The 20,330-nt window shown below is 41.9% G+C and overlaps 1 long non-coding RNA gene across 2 annotated transcripts in view; it reads right to left on the bottom strand.

The window, feature by feature from the left end:
* The window catches only part of LOC115582946 (uncharacterized), a 51,248-nt gene that overhangs the window by 29,237 nt on the left and 1,681 nt on the right, over positions 1-20,330 (bottom strand). Inside the window, exon 3 of one of the 2 annotated variants that reach the window (XR_003984280.1) lies at positions 14,638-15,763. The exons of the other annotated variant lie outside the window; for it this stretch is intronic. This is a non-coding gene — a long non-coding RNA (uncharacterized LOC115582946). Of the gene's footprint in view, positions 1-14,637; positions 15,764-20,330 lie in introns of those variants that run through there. 2 annotated transcript variants of the gene reach the window in all.

Here is a 20,330-nt window from a genome sequence, read left to right as displayed (position 1 = left end):
TTATGAGATCTTGAAAGCCTGAGAAACTTTTTGTTTTCACATAGTCAGCAAAGGATACAAAGTTGTGGCTGCTTATGTGAAGAAAGATGATCATTCAAAGATTTGATATGAATCAGTCACGACACAGACAGAGGGAAAGACAGGAAGGAAAAGTCTGGTGGACAGACACCAGCAGTGACTGTGAATGGTGGCAGCAGACAGCAGCGGTGACGAGAAAGGAAAGGAAGAGAGCGGGGGGGTGAGAGGGGGTGACGGACAGAGACAGAGCAGAAAATTGAAGTACATGTAACATGACACAAATGGACAAAAGTATTTAGCTAATGATTTATTATTAAACAGAGCAGTCAGCCCTCCCCAGCCCGATCCCCCCAGCCTTGCCCAGGCCCCGGCCCTATTGTAGAGAGATGGAGAGGCAGATAAGCAGGGCTGTAATGGTAGTCAGATGGCAGGTGGGCCGGCCGAATCCGGGGTTAATCACTGCTAAGTGCTGTGGAGAGGGGAGGACACGGGGCCTGGCTGAAACACTGTATCCTGGGGGGCATTGGGAGGACAGGTAAGTCAGCCCAGGTAAGTCACCTCAGTGGCTCAGAGAGACAGCTGGACTAATAGTGTTAACTCAGGAGAGTCGCCACAATGATATGTTACATCAGTAAGCTCTCCTCCGTCTCAATCTCTGTCTTGTGCTTTCAAACCATGTTAGGCTCTTTTGTACGTGCTCCATCCTGCCTTATTGCTTGGAGCATTTCCGAGTAACACAAGTGATTTAATCTTTCAGAGAGGAAGGAAAGAACACTTTGTAACAGACGAACAAAATACAAAGGTCTGTGGACCTTTAGACGGAGCTCATCTGATGCAAAATTAATTTAACATATTTTTAACAGGTCATTTGATTTCACAGATGGATGAAATGAAAGGCTAACATTTTGCGTGCAACGTTTTGATTTATAATGTGATGATGATAAAATCCTCAGATTTTAAAATCACACAGACAGACCAAAAACAACCTCAAAACCAACATAACGAAAATGAAAAACTCATTTAATTTTGTCCCTCTCTGGTTTCAGCTCATTCATGTTTTTCACTGAGAGTGGCCCCTATCGGCTGCTGTCTCTACACTCTGAGCTGCACTCGCCTCCAGCGGATATCAAACTACAGTGGCCTCTCCTGCTACAGCATGAAATGCGGCCCGTCGTGCGTCTAAACAGCGGATGACAAACCCATAATGAAGGCAGTAATTGGAACAACATTTTAGGTCCACTGTGCACGTCTTGCTCTGGTATCCCTGCCGCCATCAGGCCCTTCTCCTAAATCATTCCCAAACGTCCGGCAAATCAAAACAAAACACGGGGAAAGGAACACAACTTTACAGAGCAGTGACTTCTGATGGGCCATTTCTGCTGGAGACTCCAGTCTGCGTGGAGGTGGGCCTTACTTAGCTCTTAACGTGAAACAGGCTGCTACTCTGGGCTACATTCAGCTGGAGCCATCGGATGTACTGGTGCACTGTTACTCCAACACACACAAGCTGTTGTTGTGTTTGAAAATAAAAGCTACGCAAAATAAAGTCTGCACTACACGCAATCTGCCCTGCGATAACAGAGATGTGAGGGGAAACAAAATGCGCACATACAGTACATGGGCCCCGCACAATTTCGACTTTAACACACACAGACACAAACACACACACTTACACACATCTTAAAACACAACCATCAACCATATAGCTGAGCTTATTCCTGTGCCTGCTCCCATAAAATGGAGTCGTCGTAAACAACAGATGAAGTCATCTTGTTTTAGAAGAAGAAAAGAGGAGAGGTCAAGTTGAACAGAGAGCCTTAGTTAAATCATCTGCTTGCAGTAAACAGTTGAGAGGAACATCTATCAGCCAGGCACGTGCTGCTGACAGTATAATAATAAGGTAGCGCGAGCTGGAGCGTGCCCTGAAAACAGATGAAGAGAGCCACTTCCCTCTGGAGACAGAGAGCGAATGAGGAAAGAGAGAACAAATAGAAAGAGAAAAGTAGCTCATCACCTTCTCCATCAGCATGGCGGGTGGCGCTACTGTGACTGAACACAGTAACACTGTTCATAATCACAAGGTTACTGTTCATTGTTGGATGTGACCTGGTGGACATGAGTGACAAGGTGGGCAGCCGGGCTCTGTGCTACTGTGCGGATAATTAGCTCATGACGACAAAGTGAACTTTGATGTACAGTCTCTCTCCTGTAACGCTTTAATGACCTTAGAGCTGGTATTTGTGCACGTCTGTGTATGTGTTTGTGTAGAAAATGCCTGCACACACTCAACACATGCACACTAAATGAGCACACACACCCTCTCTCATACACACTCCGCTTCAGCCAGCCAGTAGGCTTGATGTCAATCAAGTGGGTGTCTAATTAAAAGTAACAGGAGGAAGCTGCTGGGGACAGCAATCGCTATCGGACTCACATTTTCATATGAATGGCCTTTTTTAATTAAACTCAACAGCTAATAAGCCTCAGTATCCAGACCATGTAGCAGTTTAACAGACAAAGAGCCACAAAGAAAACACACACATACACACACACACGCATAGAAAAGAATGGGGGATGAGAGGTAAAGACAGAGGGATGAATAATGACAAGTCAGAAGCAGAGTGATGCATTGCCTTTGAACCTGTTGGCTCTCCTTTGTTTGTGCAGGCGCTTCGCCAGCAGCTATTGTTGTCAACAAAGTTTATTTAGCGTTGATGGTATTAAAGAGCACAGTCGGACAGAATTTGCCTTTGCCATGAGACGGGGAGAAATGAAAAAGAGGTAAAAGAAAGAGCACTATCTCTTCCTCAGATGAAAAGGAAGAGTCTACAAACAATTTGGGCACGTGTGTTATTCTGTCCCACAGCTAAAGGGTAATTATAAATGTATTTGAGTTAGGGTGACTGGATCAAACAGCAACAGGACTAAACCAGCTGTCTTTATTCAAGCAAAGACAGGCAGAACAATAACAGCATTTTGCTAAATGATTTGGGGTATCATAAAATGAAATGATACAAAAGTAAAAAGTCAGTGTAAAATCAAATCTTATTCCCATCAATGGATTTAGCAGCTATTGAATTGAAAAAAAAATAAAAAAAATCCTGACAGCATAATTCAATGACATGAATTTTATGCTTAGCGGCATGGTTATATGATGTTCAGAGCTTTACTGCCAAGCTCTAACAATGACATTTAGCAGCTCCAAAAAATTGCTTTGTTCATGAGCCAGACATAATTAATGTGTTGATCCTCCTCTATGTGAAATTAGCAAGACACTCAAATCCGGTATTTCTGGAAAGAAAAAAAAAAAAAAAGGACATATTTTCGTCTTCGCCATCCCTCCCTCCTCATATCAACACTGTGTCGGCAAACATACATAATCACACCAGGTTGCCAAACATGTGTGTGCAGAGAGAAAAGAGACAAAAGGCTAAATAAATGGGATGTATGATTCCCATACTGCTAAGATTTCTCTGTGGAAGAGATTATGGTTCCGTTCTAACAAACACGACAAATCTCCATTTTCCCCAACCTTTTACAGCAGATAAAGGGCCTTGGATCCCTTTTCCACACTAAATCCCAGATCAACTTCTCCTTAGCTATTCAAACCACCCAGCAGGTTGTTTCTAAAAGGCTTGAAAGTGAGCCTAGAGATAGCCAGCTCTGGCATCTCAAATGAGCTCTCCGTGTCGCCGTGATGTACGCTCCACTCACTAATTCTCCCTCTTTCTTACTTCTTCAGAAACTTTTAACATCATGACCCCGAGAAACATTTGCAAACTATAACAATAAAATTAACTTGTAATGAGCAAAATAATTGCACATCAAACGCTGCTCGATGGTGGAGCGCGAGCTTGGAAGAAAGAGCCCAATTTACAGATTACATGGCTCATGACTACCGAAGTTCAAAACACGGAAAAATTGGTTGTGAAGTGAGAAAAAAGGGCCCTTCCAAAACGACTCCGAAGCATTCTTTAAACTTGTGTAATGGATACGCTGCGGGCAACTGGGCAAATTCACCATGCAAAGAATCTCCATTCTGCACGCAGCACTTCAAAGGCGAAAAGGAACGGAGTTTCAGTGAGCCAGTGGGCACAGTGAGAGGGGGGAATGAACTCGAGATGCACATTTGTCTCCCGGAGTGACAGAAATTGGCGGGGGGTGTTCAAAATGAGAGATTTAGCTGATCTAGGGCAGAGTAGTAGCTCAGTCAACACCACAGTGCTTCCTCAATCTTCAAAAACAGAGGAAAATCATAATACAGAGAGGAGAAATGCTGAGAAAGTTAAAATGGATGGCAAAGACGCACATCAGACTCGGAGGAGACTGTGGAGACGTTTTTTTCTTTCCTCTGCAGCGAGAGAGAGAGAGAGCGCAACAGAAAAGAAATGAGAGATGGAAGATATGGAGATAGATAGTTGATGTGTTACATTTTTCTCTAAGAGGCAGCAGCCTTTTATGTTGTGTTGGTAGAGGAGGTAGAGCGGAGGAAGAGATTACATTAGCAGTGATAAAGTGACCAATGCCATGCCGTGTCTTACCATCAGATACACATACACACAACACCGCAGATTACGCCGAAAAACACCTAAAACCCAGATACACTCTGGACTGCAGTGGACAGCTGATATCACCTCTACAAGTCCACATGTGGAGGGAAAATGTCTGATTTGCCAAAATAAAAGCCCGGTGTGCAGAGCTAAAGCTTCACGGTCATCTTCCTTCACAACCCAACTGAGTAAATAGTGTTTTTTATTCCTATAAAACTTGTGTATTTTGTAAGTTGTTGCTGAAGTTGCTGTCAGTTGGAGTTAAAAATACCAAAACAAGGTCACAGAATTGTTATACTAAATTGCTGAGAGGTAAAATAAAAAGCCACAAAAGCTCCTCCGACAACAGTGTTGCTATTTATTTAGCTGTCACAAAATGTTCAAAAGAGACATTTTCTTGGCCACCAGGTCTCGTGCTCATTTCTCACATTGCCTCGGCTCTCACCCCTCACTCATTCTGTCTCTCCTCCAGCCCTCTTTCCCTCACAAGGCACTCTCCTTCTCCTGCTCTGGAGCCTTATCTGATGGGAACCCCGCCACTGTTTGCATAAAACACTGTTTATAAGGGGTTGCATATGTTAAAACATTAAAACACACATTAGACTGCATGCACACACACACAGATGCTGCACACATGCGCACACTGACAGGTTGAGCCGTTCTGACCTTGGTGAAAAGCCGTGCAAGCGACGTTCAGTGGATTTGTTTAAATAAGGATTTTCCTTATACATATCAAGGAGAAGAAAAAAACGAAACACACACACACACACACACACATTTAAGTTGTTTAACTGCAGTTTGATAGCATGACATACACGCTAATAACATGATTTATTAATCTGTCATCCTAATGTTTTAATGGTTTCAAGTTAACTGATTTACTCAATTATTATTAAGAATAACATGACAATCCCTAATATTTGTTATTAATTGGTATAGGTATGATTTACTAGCAATATGACAGAATAGAGGAAACAGCACTATAAGACGTCAACAAAGAAGAAGCCAAGAAACTCACAGTGTCTTCTACAAAGTTTTCACTCACATGTATTAAGTTGATCAGGCACATTTTAGAGGATTTGTAACTTCCAAGAGGAAACCATGTTATCATTAATAACAATCAGCTTTTTATTTATGTTGATTTATTTTGCCTTTATTTTATCAGTAAGTCCCATTGAGACCAATGATCTCTTTCAAAAGCGAGACCTGGTCAAGGGAGCAGCCGTAGAAAATCACAACATATTAAAATGCAACAACATGATATTAAAAAAAATCCCAAATAAAACAGAAGAACAGCAGCTATTCAAACACAGTGGCCTCTCAAGAAAAACAACTGCATGCCTGCTTCACCACATTCTTTATTATGAACTTTCAGCAGAATAGGGTTGCAACTAACAATTTGCATTGTCGATTAATCTGTCGCTTATTTTCTAAATTAATCAATTAGCTGTTTGGGCCATAAAATGTCGATCAGTGTTTCCAAAAACCCAAGATGACGCCCTGAAATATCTTGTTTTGTCCACAACCTAAAGACATTCAGTTTGCTGTCATAGAGGAGTAGAGATACACAAAAACAGATAAATTGATAATCAGAGTTGGCAATTAATTCAATAGTTGATAACTGATCAATTAATCATTGCAGCTCTAGATCATTTGATGCCAAAGGTACATGGTGGCAAAATGCAGTTTTATCCCAGATCTGTCAAAACCAGGGATATTCTTAAAAGCAACCGCTTGGAGGAGCATATTTGATAACTACCAGAGCCTACACATGAAGATAAGACAAGAGTTTATGAAGCATTTCCAGCTTTTCGGCCCCTAACAATCTGAAGAATGAGTCCCGTTCATGTTCCGCAGTACTCCAAGTGAAGCTCTAGCTGCTCTGGAGGCAAAGCCATCATGAGGTCTGTATATTCTTTTGCATTTTTATTTACTATCATACACTATTTAGATACTTATCTGAGTTTTAACAATAGGGCATAGCACTCCTTCTTTTGATCTCCACTCCACAAGACCATCTTTAACTTAGTAAAGTGTAGTGTGATAATTGCTCTGGCAGCAGCCTACATAAACCATTAGTCTTTCCATCAGTCTCGCTTCATTTCTGCCCGGTGACTTGGCCACTATTGTGCTCAGTTAAAATCCTGCCATTTGTTTTCTCAGAAAATTAGGTTACTTCTGCAAATTTACACTAATTTACTTAACTTACCCAAACCTCAGACTCCAGCCATTCAAAAGGCCACGCTGTTTGTTTAACATGCAACTTGAACTCTGTGACTTTTACGTCAACCCTTCCTCCACCCTCTGTGCTCCGCTTCTCCATCCCTCTCTATTCTTAGAGCCTCAAACATTGATCAATGGTCCATGTGGTTCAAGCCAGGGACACCTTTCCCTGTCTGGGATTAAAACTGTAAACCACAGGGGGTTTTGACCTGCGAGATACATCAAGATGTGGTTTCGATTAGTCCACCAGCATTTCCTGGGGGAAGTTTTCCTCTAAGCTCACACCCCTAGAAAATGGCTCCTTGATATCCTAATTCTGAACAATGGCTCTCTATTCTTTGGTAAGTCACGTCAGCATGTCTTTTCCTGTGTGCACAGAGCCCTTTAAACTGAGCAGCAAGGGAGTACGATTCCCAGGAGGTTGAGGAGTGAGAGTTGTGTATAGATTGGAAAGGGTGCTGTCAACAGAGACGAGCCTTTTGCCCTGACACATGACCCGACTACTTCCGGGTCATGTCGTGATAGCCTTCCTGAAGGTTATTCAGAGTGCCAGCGCTGTTTCACATGACCTCCAACACATCACATTCCTCAGCACTAGTATCACGAAGCCCCTTTCCTTTCTCTCCCCGTCTCACCACACACACTTTCAGACACCGCATGCCCACCCGCAGCCCTGATGTCATATCCGATCATGTCAGTCCAACCACACAGTCTGAGAGTGTCAACCGTGGACGTTTAATGTGTGAACATTAGACTAGAATGGGGTTGGTGTCAACAGCTGAGTCATAGGGGTTAATAGAGACGATGGGAAGTGCAGGGGTCTTAAACGCAGCACGCTCTTTCTTCGGCCACGCATGACTGAAGATCATCATCATTAGAGCTGAAGGCTAACAGTGATGAGCTCATCACAAAAAGATGATGGTGCCCATTTGTCATGTCTGTGAGGGGGCATAACTCATTCACCCAGTAAAGTGTTGCAAAGGTTTTGAAATACATCAGGCTGAGAAGAATATTTTTTTTGAAGATTCAAGAAGTGTCAGTATCTTGTCTATGCATATGCAAATCAAGTAGTTAGCTGTTAAAAGGTCAAGTGGTGTGACATACAGAATTAGCTTATACATAATTTTGTTGGTATTTTAAGGGGACTACACAAGACTAAAAGTGAAAAACATCCGGACGACAGTCAAAATTGAGCCCATTTTAATCTATAAGGTTAAACACTGTCCCAAAAACATACTGGGCACATTACACCTTAGTCTTATTGGATGCTTGTTTTTAATAAAGCAACATTTGACTTGGAAGACATGGTATTTCAGTGCAATTAATAATCTCAATATGTACTTTAAAAATGTAGATTAATAAAATAATATTAATCATAAGTTTAACCTACTAGTATTTTTGGTGCTGAGTAGTAAAGGTTAAAGGTTAATGGTAGCAACATTTAATCGACTAGTCGACACATTACTAGTTTAAATATGGATTAAATCCCCTTTCATAGTATGTGTCATTTTGTATTACAAATTGATAGTACTGTATACAATCATAGCAACTTTTCCAAAAAATTCAATTGAAAAAGTTTTTATAGATGTCTGACTTTGATTAACTAACTGAATTACATGAAAATCAATACAAAAAAAATTCTATAAAAACATATTTCAAAAGTTGTCTTGCTCATTGTTTTTCAACATGTCATAGCAAATATATAGATGTTAAACAATACAAATGAACTGTAATCAAAATAAAGAGCTCACGATTAAGTCATTTATCGATTAATCAGCGATTATTTTTAGGATTGATTAATTGTTTCAGCCATTTTTCAAAATAAAAATGCTTTGGCTGCAGCTTCTCCAATTGAGGACTTGCCCTTTTTTAAGTTATTGTAAACTGATAATCTTTGGACTGTGAGTCACGTACTGGAAACCATAAGAGACTATTTTCACTATTTTGTGACATTTTGTAGAAAAGACTATTACTCATTTCATGGAGAAAGTATTCTGCAGATGAATTGATAATGACCGTAACTTCAGACAAAAGTTGTAGTAAATGCATAGATCAAGGCAGATAAAATAAATAACATGAACAAAATGAATTTTTACTCAATAAAAACTTTTAAAAATCAATAAAAGCAGAGAAATTAGACTGCAGAACAGACTACAGAACAATCACATAAAATTAAAAAAAAATTTTTTAAAAGGCTTTCTGTGTATAAATGATGTTACAAAATGACACCTACTGACAAATTATCTGAAGTGATAATACATTGTCAATATTGCCTAACAACAAATAAAATCCACAGGACCATATATTGACAAAGGGAGCATGTTGTTTTAACAAATCATAGAGTAACCAGCTTAAATGAGTAGTAAAACTAAAATTAAAAAGCCATTGTTTCTTACTGCAAATGTATCAATTATATTCTGTTCTATTATATCACAACACAAAAATTACATTATAGCACTTCCACTTACGTATACAATGATATGCTCTAGCAACGTGGGGCTGTGTACATCAAGGTGCTGGATTACTTATAGTTTCAAACATTCTATACCTTAATCTGCTTCCAGACTCGCACAGAGCCTTTAAACCTTTGAGTGAACCCCAGCTCAGTACTCAACTCTCTACGGATACACAGAGAGTTGTGTCTGGGCCCATTAGGACAGGCTGGGGGTATTCAAAGGGTGCGCCAGAGTCACGTGATGGGTTCCCACAGCTCAGAAACTCTTCGCTTCCCTGTAGCTACAACAGGAAGCAGAGTTTAGGGACAGACTAATGGACAGTCATTATGCTTTCTGGCTCCGTTCACTCTCATTTGTTCTACTAGTGTGAGAACATAGAGCCTCTCACCCTGCGGCGCAGAAAGACAGTGATATCTGCACTTTGTTCATTATGCCGCACAAGTGATAGCCCATTTTCCCATTTCTTGGCTTTTATTCATTTTAATTCATCCTCTAGTTGAGCCATTTCCCCGGCTGTCCTGTTCTGCTCAGTCTCCCGGTCTCTACTCTATCTCTTAATTCCCCTCTGATTGGTGGAACTGAATGAAACACTGAAGAAATACAAAAAACTGCCTCTCCAAAGTTTCCTCCTCACCAGAACTATCACTAAATTTCACAGTCTTTGAAGAAAAAATCCTCATTCATCCTGCATTGCTAGAATCTCCCTGTTTCCTTGTGTTGAACATGTGGAGAAGCGGCGTTGACGGAAGGGACTAATCATAGCATGTTTTTCTTCAAACACAAGAGAACTTTTACTCCCACCGTGCTCTTCTGAAGTTAGATAACCCAATATTGTTTATTACAATGGCTGACAGCATTCTGTCTTCCTGTCTCAGCACCTGTCCAGTCTGACTCCAATAGGCCAGAATGGATAGAAGAAAGGATGGGGCACAGGCAATATGGCTGCAATTGTTAAAGTGTGCTTGAGAGACAGCCAAAAGAGACAGACCCACCAAACTGGGCCAAAAGGAGGCTCACTGAATGCTGTGTGCATGATGTGTGTGTATTTAGGGGGCAGCAAGGATGGGAGATGTCAACATTTTTTCTTAAGAGTGCCCATCTCCATTTGCATAATTTCCATTCCCCATGGGCAACAAAGAAAAGAAGGAGATGCTCATACAAAAACCAAATTGACGAGGGAACAATGGTGGCCTGAAGGGTCATTTTCAGGGGGCTAAAATTTCCTAAATCATGGTTTAATACTTTGTCAGGCTGGTTTTGGAAAATACTATTTTGCCAAAGCTCAGTCAGACCCCTGCTTTGTATGATTTGACAAGCAAAATACATCAAACCCTGAATAGTTCTCAGACAATCAAAAAAGAAATAAAAAAGAAAACAATGTCTTTCATTTCACTTGTCATTATCCTTTGACTTTGCTGCAGACCAAAATTGAGCAGATAGAGGCGCAGAGGAAGGTGGACATATCAATGATTAATGCTCGTTCTTCCAAAGTTGAGTCACAGTAAAAGAGTGGACAAGTGGCAAATAATCCAAAGAACTACAGCTTGGAAGGACGGTTGCACCAGTAGCACAAATGTTCCCCAAAGGTTTGAGTTAACTTGAGATATTTACAAACTAGGTCAATATATATATGTGGTAAAGAAAACCAGAGATGCAGATAGTTGAGGTTGCTGTATTAAAAGTTTTGCGAAAGCTCTGATGGGTAAAGGCGCACACACAGCTGGCAGGGGGGCAGGTGTAGGGAGTAAGAGGCCTGAAGTGAATGAGCGGGCGAGCAGGCAAAGATGGATGATGGATGGTGTTGATACAGGAGGCAGCAGCCCGGCTTTATCTTAGCAGCACAAGCCAGACCTGCCGGGGTGATGGGTTGGCTGTCAGCCCTTTGTTTATGGACCACCACCCATCTCCCATCTCCTATATGCCCCAAAAGCTGAGATCACTCAAAAACAGCCACTTCCTCACCGCTCTTTGTCTCTCCATCTCTGACTTTTGTCCTTTTTCATTTTCCTGGCTAACAAATGGTATTTTGTCATCCCAAGTTTGCTTCAGACGTACAGTAGCAAAGGAAGAATCTTATAAAAGTGTCAGTTTAATTTGGTTGGCAGATATGAAAAAATAAATATTACATTAATTGTAATAATTTTTACTGTTGATAATGAAGTGTGTCTTCCAGACATTTAAGTCTACGGAGGAGGAAAAAGAAGAAAGAGAGCAGAGGAAGACGAGACACAGAGCAAAAGGGAAGAAGTGAACCTAATCCAACCATATCCCCACGAGTTGCACGCTTCCAATTAACGACTGGTTGGTTTATCAGTCTCCGACGGCTGATTGCTGTTTTTAATCATTTTCTTTCTCTACACGGTTTCTCCCTCTCTATCAGTTCTTCCCACTCTTATCATCTAACCCCCTCCTCGCTCTGTCTCGCTTCCCATTCCTTCTCTGCTCAGCGTTGCCTCCGTTTCATCATGTTCCTCATGGAGCTGCACTCTCACGCTGTGTCCGGCATTAGAGCCCCTTCTGTATGTTAAATAAAAACGGTGATGTGCAAGTAAAAAAATCTATCCTATCCTATCCTATGATCATTTTCCGATCACTGATTATCCAGATCCCCGCACCAATCTGAATTAAAAATCCAAAATAGTTGTTCTATCAAGCAAACAAGAACACAAGCCTGAATACTAGAAACAGTAAAGCCAAACCAAACAGGACAGAGCATGCATTCACCCACAGTGTAGGAAGTTTGATAAAGTCTGAGTTTTTGGCTAAGGACAACAAAGGGTATGTTAAGGCCTTTTCTCCTGACTCATCCATGAACGCAGCTGTAGTTCTCGAGAAAAAAACAACAACCACGTCCTTTTTTTTTACCTGCCTTTGTTAGTGTGATTGATTTGAGACCTGAAATGTGCCTGTCACATTGATCGATCTGTCCACTTGATGGGAGGGGTTCATTCCCCCGCCCGTTGGGATGGTAATAAATGGGGGATGACGGGCAGTTGACGGAGCAGCAGTTATGGCTTCTTTAATTTACCCGACGCCTCACACTGACAGAGACTCATAACAAGGTGACACGGCGCTGTAATGGTTACGCTCAGTCACCTCTTTGTTGGGCGGAGAGAGGAAGCGGGGGTGGAGGTGTATGATGTGTGTGTGTGGATTTTTAGGTTTGTGTGTGTGGAGGCTCACTGATTCGATGTTGCCTCTCCTCCCTCTGGTCAAGGTGTTATTGAGAGTGGGGCTGTTATCTCTGTCCATGAGGTCGCCCGCTGCCTTACTAACAGCAGTACACCGTCCCTACCAATCCCAGCGAGCTGAGCAGCGTGTCCGGGTGGGTCGTTGCTAGCCACATCCTCCTGGGTGGGCTATAACTCATCTCCAGACGGGGATAGGGCCTTATCTCAGTCCCCCTCCACAGGCCTGCCCCTCGCCTGCTCTGTCTTAGGGAAAAGATTTTCTGGTGCCCCAGTGTGTGAGTTATAGTCGGGGTTAAGGTGACTGAATAGGCCTGTCTGTTTGCGTTGTCTTTGTGGATTTATGTCTGTGTGGCCAGAGGAATGTGAAGGTGCATGTATGTGTGTTTATACACTATATGTATGTCTGCGAAACTGAGATTTATTTACCATGCAAACTAGCTATGGGTCTGCTCATCTTAATGTATCCTATCCCATAAGGCAAAACACTATTGTCATAAGTTATTTAATCATGTGAAGGGCATCATTACAGTTGCATCTGAGGGTTGCCCCCCCCCAATCCCCCTCCTTGCACGCACACATACACACTCCCCTCCACCCACCTACCCCATCCACGCCGCCTCTCTCTGTCATCTCAGCCTATCAATCAAAAATGTATTAAGTCCAGAGTCGGGGCCGATCAAAGGCAGAATTCCTGGGAGGAGAGCAGATAAGGCCTATCTCATTAATAAGTGCTTTACCATCGTAGGGGCCCGTGCGCCTCGCCACACCCTGCCTGCCTCCCTTTGATATCTAATTATCCATCCGTTTCATTCTGTCAGAGAGGGAGGAGAGGGACGACTCGTAGTGTCATCACAACCAAATACTGTTGCGTGTGTGCGTGTGTGTATCAGGATCTGGGCAAGGGGCTGCACCAAACATCATGACATGCAGCAAATCCAAACGTGCAGAGAGTGGCACATGTAAACAAATGCAAATAAGATGTTGTTGCAAAAGCAACTGGGTTCACATTTGTATGGCACCACTCCTGAAAAGCTGTCATGCATATAGTGTGAGGCTGAGACGGAGAGAGGGATCTATTTTACAGAGTATAACAGCCAGCTGCTGCTGCTGAGACTCAGTGGCAGCTTACAGAGCTACCTTTTAACAATCTGTAGGGGCAATGAGCTCTAAGAGTGCTGTAAAGAGCTGAAGACGGATAAGATAGTAGAGGGTGAGGAAAGAAACAAGATATTAAAACATCAAGGTAAGATATTGAGGGATGGGGACAATGGAAGGAGTGCAAGGGTTAAGAGGATTTTTAAGAAACGCTGGGTAAGGACTGATGGACAAAAGAGGAAGAAGAAATGAAGAAGGAAGGTAGAGGCAGACAGAAGAAATGAGAGAATGGGAAATGGGAGGGAGAGAAAGAGCAGGGCATTCTTTTCCCTTCTCTCCTTGGTTTTCTGTAAGAGTAGCTCAGGAAGATAAGGCTAAAAGGTCCGTCAGTCTGTTGTGGAACAATCCATTCTGTGTGTCTCTCTCTCTCTCTCAAGATACTGCTTTTCACTCCGTCTAATGGCACAACTCAGATTTCTAGCGATGCCTCTCGTGATATGGCTCATCTCTGGTGGCATGGTTTACTGACATCACTTGTCCAATACAATACACTCTCATCCCATAAAGAGCAAACCAGCCCCAAGTCTAATGCAACAGTAAAATTCTGCAAACACTTTGGGCTACTTCTCTTTTTATGAAAAAACCTTCAGTGTGGCTAATATTCAAACCAGTGTCATTTATTGATATAAAGAAAGACTATTCAAAGCCACAATAAAGGGCTGAATTATGTCTTCATTTAACTGAGCTGTTCAAACCCTCGTCCCTAATCGCTCAAAGCAGAGCTCGGAGACAAACACAAACCGAGGAGGATTTAGAAGAACAAAACCCAAGACAAAACACAGGCCCACGTGCCTAACAAAGACTCCAAAGTCTGCCTCCCCATCCCATGTCCCTCTTTTAAAAAGAGACCTTCATCTCTTGGCGTGCCTGTTATGTAGAGACTTTCTTCAAGAGGAGAAAGGAGGTGTGTCAAAGACATGGGTCACAATGTTTACGAAGACGACTTTTAATCCAATCACAGCATCCCACTGCTTTTATTTCCTGTTTCATGGGATTAAAAATTAAATGAAACATAATAAAAAACAAAATTAATTTATGGCTGAATAACACATTTTTCTGTTTTAAAGGCATGGGTTTAAACACTGAGAGGAATCTACAAAGGCAATAACTAAAGTCAAAGAAGCTAATTAATTTCTTAGACTTTAATTTTATTTTGTATTTTTATATTTCTAAAGAAAATTTTGATGTAAATCCAGCAAACAATGCCCAACATTCATTGAAATTGTTTTAAAAAGGCTTCACAAAGTCTCAGTTCTTTCTAGTCCTCTTCCCCCATATGAAGCTAAGACACCAGTTAATCAGTAAATTATCAGCTGAGAATTCATCTCTCTCTCACTCGCTCTCTCTCTCTTTCTCTCACACTGTCTCTGTTTCTGTTTCTGTCTCCGACCTGTAGTGAAGCTGCCTGAGGGTTTGAATAACTGTCTGGTGCCAGGCTGCCTCACCCCAAGGCCTTGTGGGAGATGAAGAAGAGGTCAGCAGAGGTGGGGGTGCTGTGTGTCTGCATGTGTGAGTGTGTGTACACGTGAAGTTGTCTGCCCTTGCCTTTCCATCGAGCCTGAGAGACAGATACAAGAAAAAGGCGGAGAGATGGGAAAAGTGTGTCCATGGAGAGACATGAGAATGGGTGGAAAAAGAGAAGAGTGTACTGCAGTCATGGGACCTATAAGGCTACTCAACGAGGCACAAACTGAAGCATAAAATCATGTGGAAAGGATATCCAACTGGCCACTTCGACAGGATATATTTGGATCTACATTCAAGTCCACGACAGATTCCCAATAATTAACTAATTCTAATCAAATTTAGATGCCACACACACACAAGAACAGGAGCAAACCTCCTCCCTTGGCTAATATGTTGCCCTTGCAGCAGTGCTGGGTGTGAGAGAACATCTCAGACCCACGATCAGATGAAAGAGAGGTCAGCCCGCTGGGATGAACCTCTTCTATGGCTGACCAGGGCTAGAGGGGCTGCCTGCCTGGGTGGGCACTGCCTACACCCCCGGACGAACGGGTCTGGTTGTGATTTGGCTCTGCGGACGCTAAGACGCAGCAGAGTCTTCCTTCATTTTCTTTCTTGTTCCCAGGATGCCTTGGCTAACGTGGGTTAGGAAGGGGTGACAGAGAGGTCAGGGGGGCTCCAGTAGACTGTGCCCTGAGGGTGAATCCTGGGGAGGGATAGCAGAGTGGTAGTTGAGAGAGAAAGAGAGAAAGGGGGGTATCCCTCAGGAGCCTTGCCTCTCCCAAATCAAAACAAACAAACAGAGTGGTCGTCTGATCTAATCTGGCTGGACTAAAGCCCTCCAAACAGACCGCCCGGAGCTGCTACTACACTGGACTGTAACTTGCCCTGTCCTTCACAGTAAATTAGAAGTACTTTAACTGCAATGACTTCATTTTACAGGATCTTTTCAGTTAACAAGCAAATATGTAATGAAACTCATTTACATTAACGCCTGCAACATATTGGTGGGTGACAGCAATATTCTCTGCTCTGAAGTGGCGATAATAATTCAGACATGGAGCTAGTTCAACTTAATATAGATGTCATATCAACTATTACTATAAGCACTGTACTGGATACATGAGTTTATATTTACTGACATCCATTTTACACACCACGAGGGGAACAGCATTTCATTGGCTACTGCCTGGGAAAGCCAACATGTTTAGCTCTTTGAATTCTCGCCCTAAACATTCCTTCTGTCTCTGTGTTTTGAAGCTTTGCTTTGGTTTAGACAGTAGACTAAACTTCTCACTGGCTAACTGTTACCCCAATACAATGCTAAACAAATTCCTCTTCCTCAGCAGTGCACCCACCAATCGTAGCGCGGCGTTCTGTCAGCTGACCAGCGAGCGAAGATGAGGGTGAGATTAGCCCAATCAGGGGTCAGGCCAAGGTTATCACAACCACTCCAAAACTAAAACAGATGGAGAACGCAGTGCGGCACGACTCAACATCTACTGTCTGACTCATATCTTCAGGCCGTGTATTCTCCTGCTCCACCGGACTGGAAGAATGTCAGAGTTAGGTTTGAATTCTCAGTCATGTTGCTTTAACAAAACACTGTGGATCAGCAAGTCTGAGGCGTATGATACAACACATGATAAGACATGTTCATTTCACACATGCAGTGGTTAAAGCTCTCTGTCCCTCACAGGAACAAACAGAAACAACAAAAGAGGCTTAATAAAGCCCACACACGAACAATGCTCAAATGCCTCATGATCACGTGGATACATTGTCAGATAGTTGTACTGAGGCGTATTATCACAAACATAACACACACCTAAAACAAGTTCACTCATATTCAAAGTAGACTGAGATCACTCACCTCTTAGGGTTGGTATTAACATCAGGGGCCTAATTTATAAAATACTACATAAACAACGCCACGTCAAGGTTATCTGAGAGGAAAAACATGCTCTAAACAATTGTTTTGTTTGTGCTGTGTTGGTTGTTTTACCAGTTTTTTTGAACATTTTATCCTGAACTCTATTTGGGTGTTTGCATGATTTTTATTGTCTGCTCTGTTGACCTTGTTTTGCGTATATTTTTAAAACTCTTTAGTCAACTCATGTTATTTAAAATGTGCGACAAAATTGTATCTGACATTATTATTATTATTATTATCATTATTATTATCATTATCATCAGAGCTATCCACCGTTTTTTCGATTAGAGTCATATAAACCTGCACCCTTATTTTCTCTTGCTTTCTGGTAACAACGCAGACCTGTCTTGAACTGGCCTCCTGAGAGTACAAATAAAAACTTGTATTGCACAAATATACCCCAAACATCATTTCTGTCGTCTGTCAGTCTGCTCTCGCTTTTTTCCCCATTTTGTCTATTTTTGCATAATTGTTTGCTTGTTTTCTTCATTATCTTTCCATCTGGAATTCAACTCCCTACAGTGATAAACATGTAGCCCCTCTCAGTCTCTTTCCCCGTCATTCTCTCTCCAACTCCTTGCACCTAGATGAGATGTAATTGTGATTGTGATTAACAGCGCCGTGACAGGAGGACACAAGACTTTAGTCGTGATGGAAAAACAAACAAACAAAACCGACGAGATAAAATGATGGAAATATGTACAATGTCTTATCACAGATGCTAATTGTTTCCGTGTGGGAGGGGAGAATCGCCAACCGTGGAGGGGAGCGGTGCACGTGAGGGAGGGAAAGAGGAACTTGAGAATATCCTCCCTGTGCGTTTGGCCTGCGCCTGACTTCAGAGCTAAGCCCTCTCTCTCAAGAGAAGGTCAACACCAGGTTCAACTTTTCACCTCGGCAGCCTGAGAGAACACACTAAATACCAAGGATTACACCACAGTGCGCTGCAATATCGCCTGGCCTACACTGCAGAACAGATCTACACAGCACATTTCAAAACCACAATTCAATAATGCATTTTTCGATGCAATATAAATACCACAACAAAATGTCTGTAGGGTGAAACACACTTGGAACATATGTGCTGAAAAAGCAATAGTGTAATCTGCCTCAATATTAACTGCAGCAGTTATGCAACAGCTGTAATTTTTTTAATATATCTAAATCATACATATTAACATTTTTAAGTCACATTAATTGCAAACTACGTTTAAATTAAATATTGGTGACATCCATAAACTCACACAGTGAGCAGAACATCAAAGGAGACACCACAGCCAGATGTCAACCTCCTGTACTGAGGAGACGAGTGAACACACTACAGTGGTCAGGAGTTGATGAACCGAAACTTTCGGGCATCATGTCTAGTAGTGCAATGTGTATGTCAGTGTGTGTATCTGTGCACGTTTTTCTACGTGTGCGTGTGTGAGTATGGCGATGTCAGCGTCGGTCAGGTGTAACTGCACAGACAGAGAGACGGGCAGGCGGCCGGCTGGCGTCAGCGGCCACACGCCTGTCACGACACACCACACGCCGGGGAGCCGCATACCGCAGCACCCACACTGTGTACACACAATGAGCGCTCAGTCCCCTGCATCACGCACCAGCGGCAGCAGCAATGTGAAATATTCACACAGGGACAAAAGGTAGAGGGACAGGCGGGGGAGGGAGGGAGACCTGGGAGGTATGGACCAAGGAAAGGGTTCAAGAAAGTGGTGTTGACCTAGCACAATGAAATAAGAACTTGTTACAAACTTGAGCATTCAGACAAATGTCTCACTGCGCAGCTGATTGAGAGCTGTATTCTTGCATAAGACAAGAAAAAAGTTGTGGAACAGCTGTTTCAAATCACAACATTAATTTTGAGATTCACCACAAAAAATATAAAAACGTTTTGTCAGTAGGAAGATGACATTCGTATTATGGCTGCACAATATGATAAGAAAATCATATTGTGAATATTTTAACAGCTATTATGACTGTGCTATTATTTACAATTAATGATCATTATAATATATTAAAATACTAATAATGTGACATTTGTTGGAGTCTGTACAAAAAATTCATGTTTTATCACAACTGGAGAACAAGATTTGTCGTGTAAAGCATTGCTGCAGCACTACAGTTCTTCATTATAATGCTGTTTGCCACACATTTTACCATAAAAAATGATATAAAAACTATTTAACTTTAACCTAATCCTTTGCAATGATCATAAGATAAGATGCAACATCTATGCAATTAGTCAACTGGCATCAACAATTTGAAATCAAGTATCAAGCAGCAATCAAGCAATTGTTCTCAGATCTGAGGATTTCCTTCTCTCCTCTCTTCTGCATGATTTTAAATTAAATATCTTTTGTTGCCGACTGTTGGTTGGAAAAAATGAACAGTTACACAATGTCACGTTGGGCTCTCAGGACAGTTTGAAAAAATTCAAAAAAATAAAAAATTTTCTGACATTTTCTAGACTAAATAATATTTCTAATAATTAAAAAGAGATCAAGAGATATCAAAATTTAAAATAATCCTTTGTCTCAAAAATAATCACAACTTTAATTCAGTCACCTCCTCAAAATACTGCAGTTGTTTCTATGTAGAATTTTCTAAATACATTCTTTCAAATGTAATCTCAACACATTAATACAATTCTAAAACATAATGTTCCTTCACTTTACATCAACGGAAAACAAAAAAGATCCCTGAAAAAATTATCCCACAGTAGTCCAAGCTGACAAGACTGTGGGACCTTAGATTAGAGACGAGACTGATGTTTCATAGCTCTCTCCCGCCCTCTGGTGGAGCATCCAGAGACAGACATCCACTCCCTGCCTGTACAGCATTATCTCTTTATTAAAACTTCCTTTAGTTCAGTCTGACCTGATGTTTCTAACCTTGTGGGGTTCTGAGGGATGAACAGCAAAGATATTAATGTCAGCCATGTGTGAAGAAGTCGCTGGAGCATTTTCTGCAACCAGGGCCGAATGGAGTACAGTGGGGCCCTCTCAAGCTATAGCTGACACCCTGAGCCCCGCACATCTGGTGTTAATCAGCAAAGCTTATACAAACACACATATACACACACATACAAAGAGACAGACGCACATAGGCAAACACTTCGGCAAAGATCCCCTTAAGAAAATCCCTCTCAACTCCTGAACTTCCGACATGACTGGGGTCAACACACTTGCCCTGGATCTATTAGTACACACACCGCAGCCACGTAATAAGAGCTGGTGAGTTGTTACAGTACAAGGAGTTCTGACACACATGCATATACACACACACATAATACATTTCAGACTCACTGTATGGGGCAACTGCAGCACATAACTAGCCA

The sequence above is a fragment of the Sparus aurata genome, chromosome 6 (genome assembly GCF_900880675.1).
Source record: "Sparus aurata chromosome 6, fSpaAur1.1, whole genome shotgun sequence".
In the NCBI taxonomy this organism is placed as follows: domain Eukaryota; kingdom Metazoa; phylum Chordata; class Actinopteri; order Spariformes; family Sparidae; genus Sparus; species Sparus aurata.
Note: the sequence above shows the minus strand (reverse complement) of the source record. Positions and strands in the feature narration are given on the sequence as shown.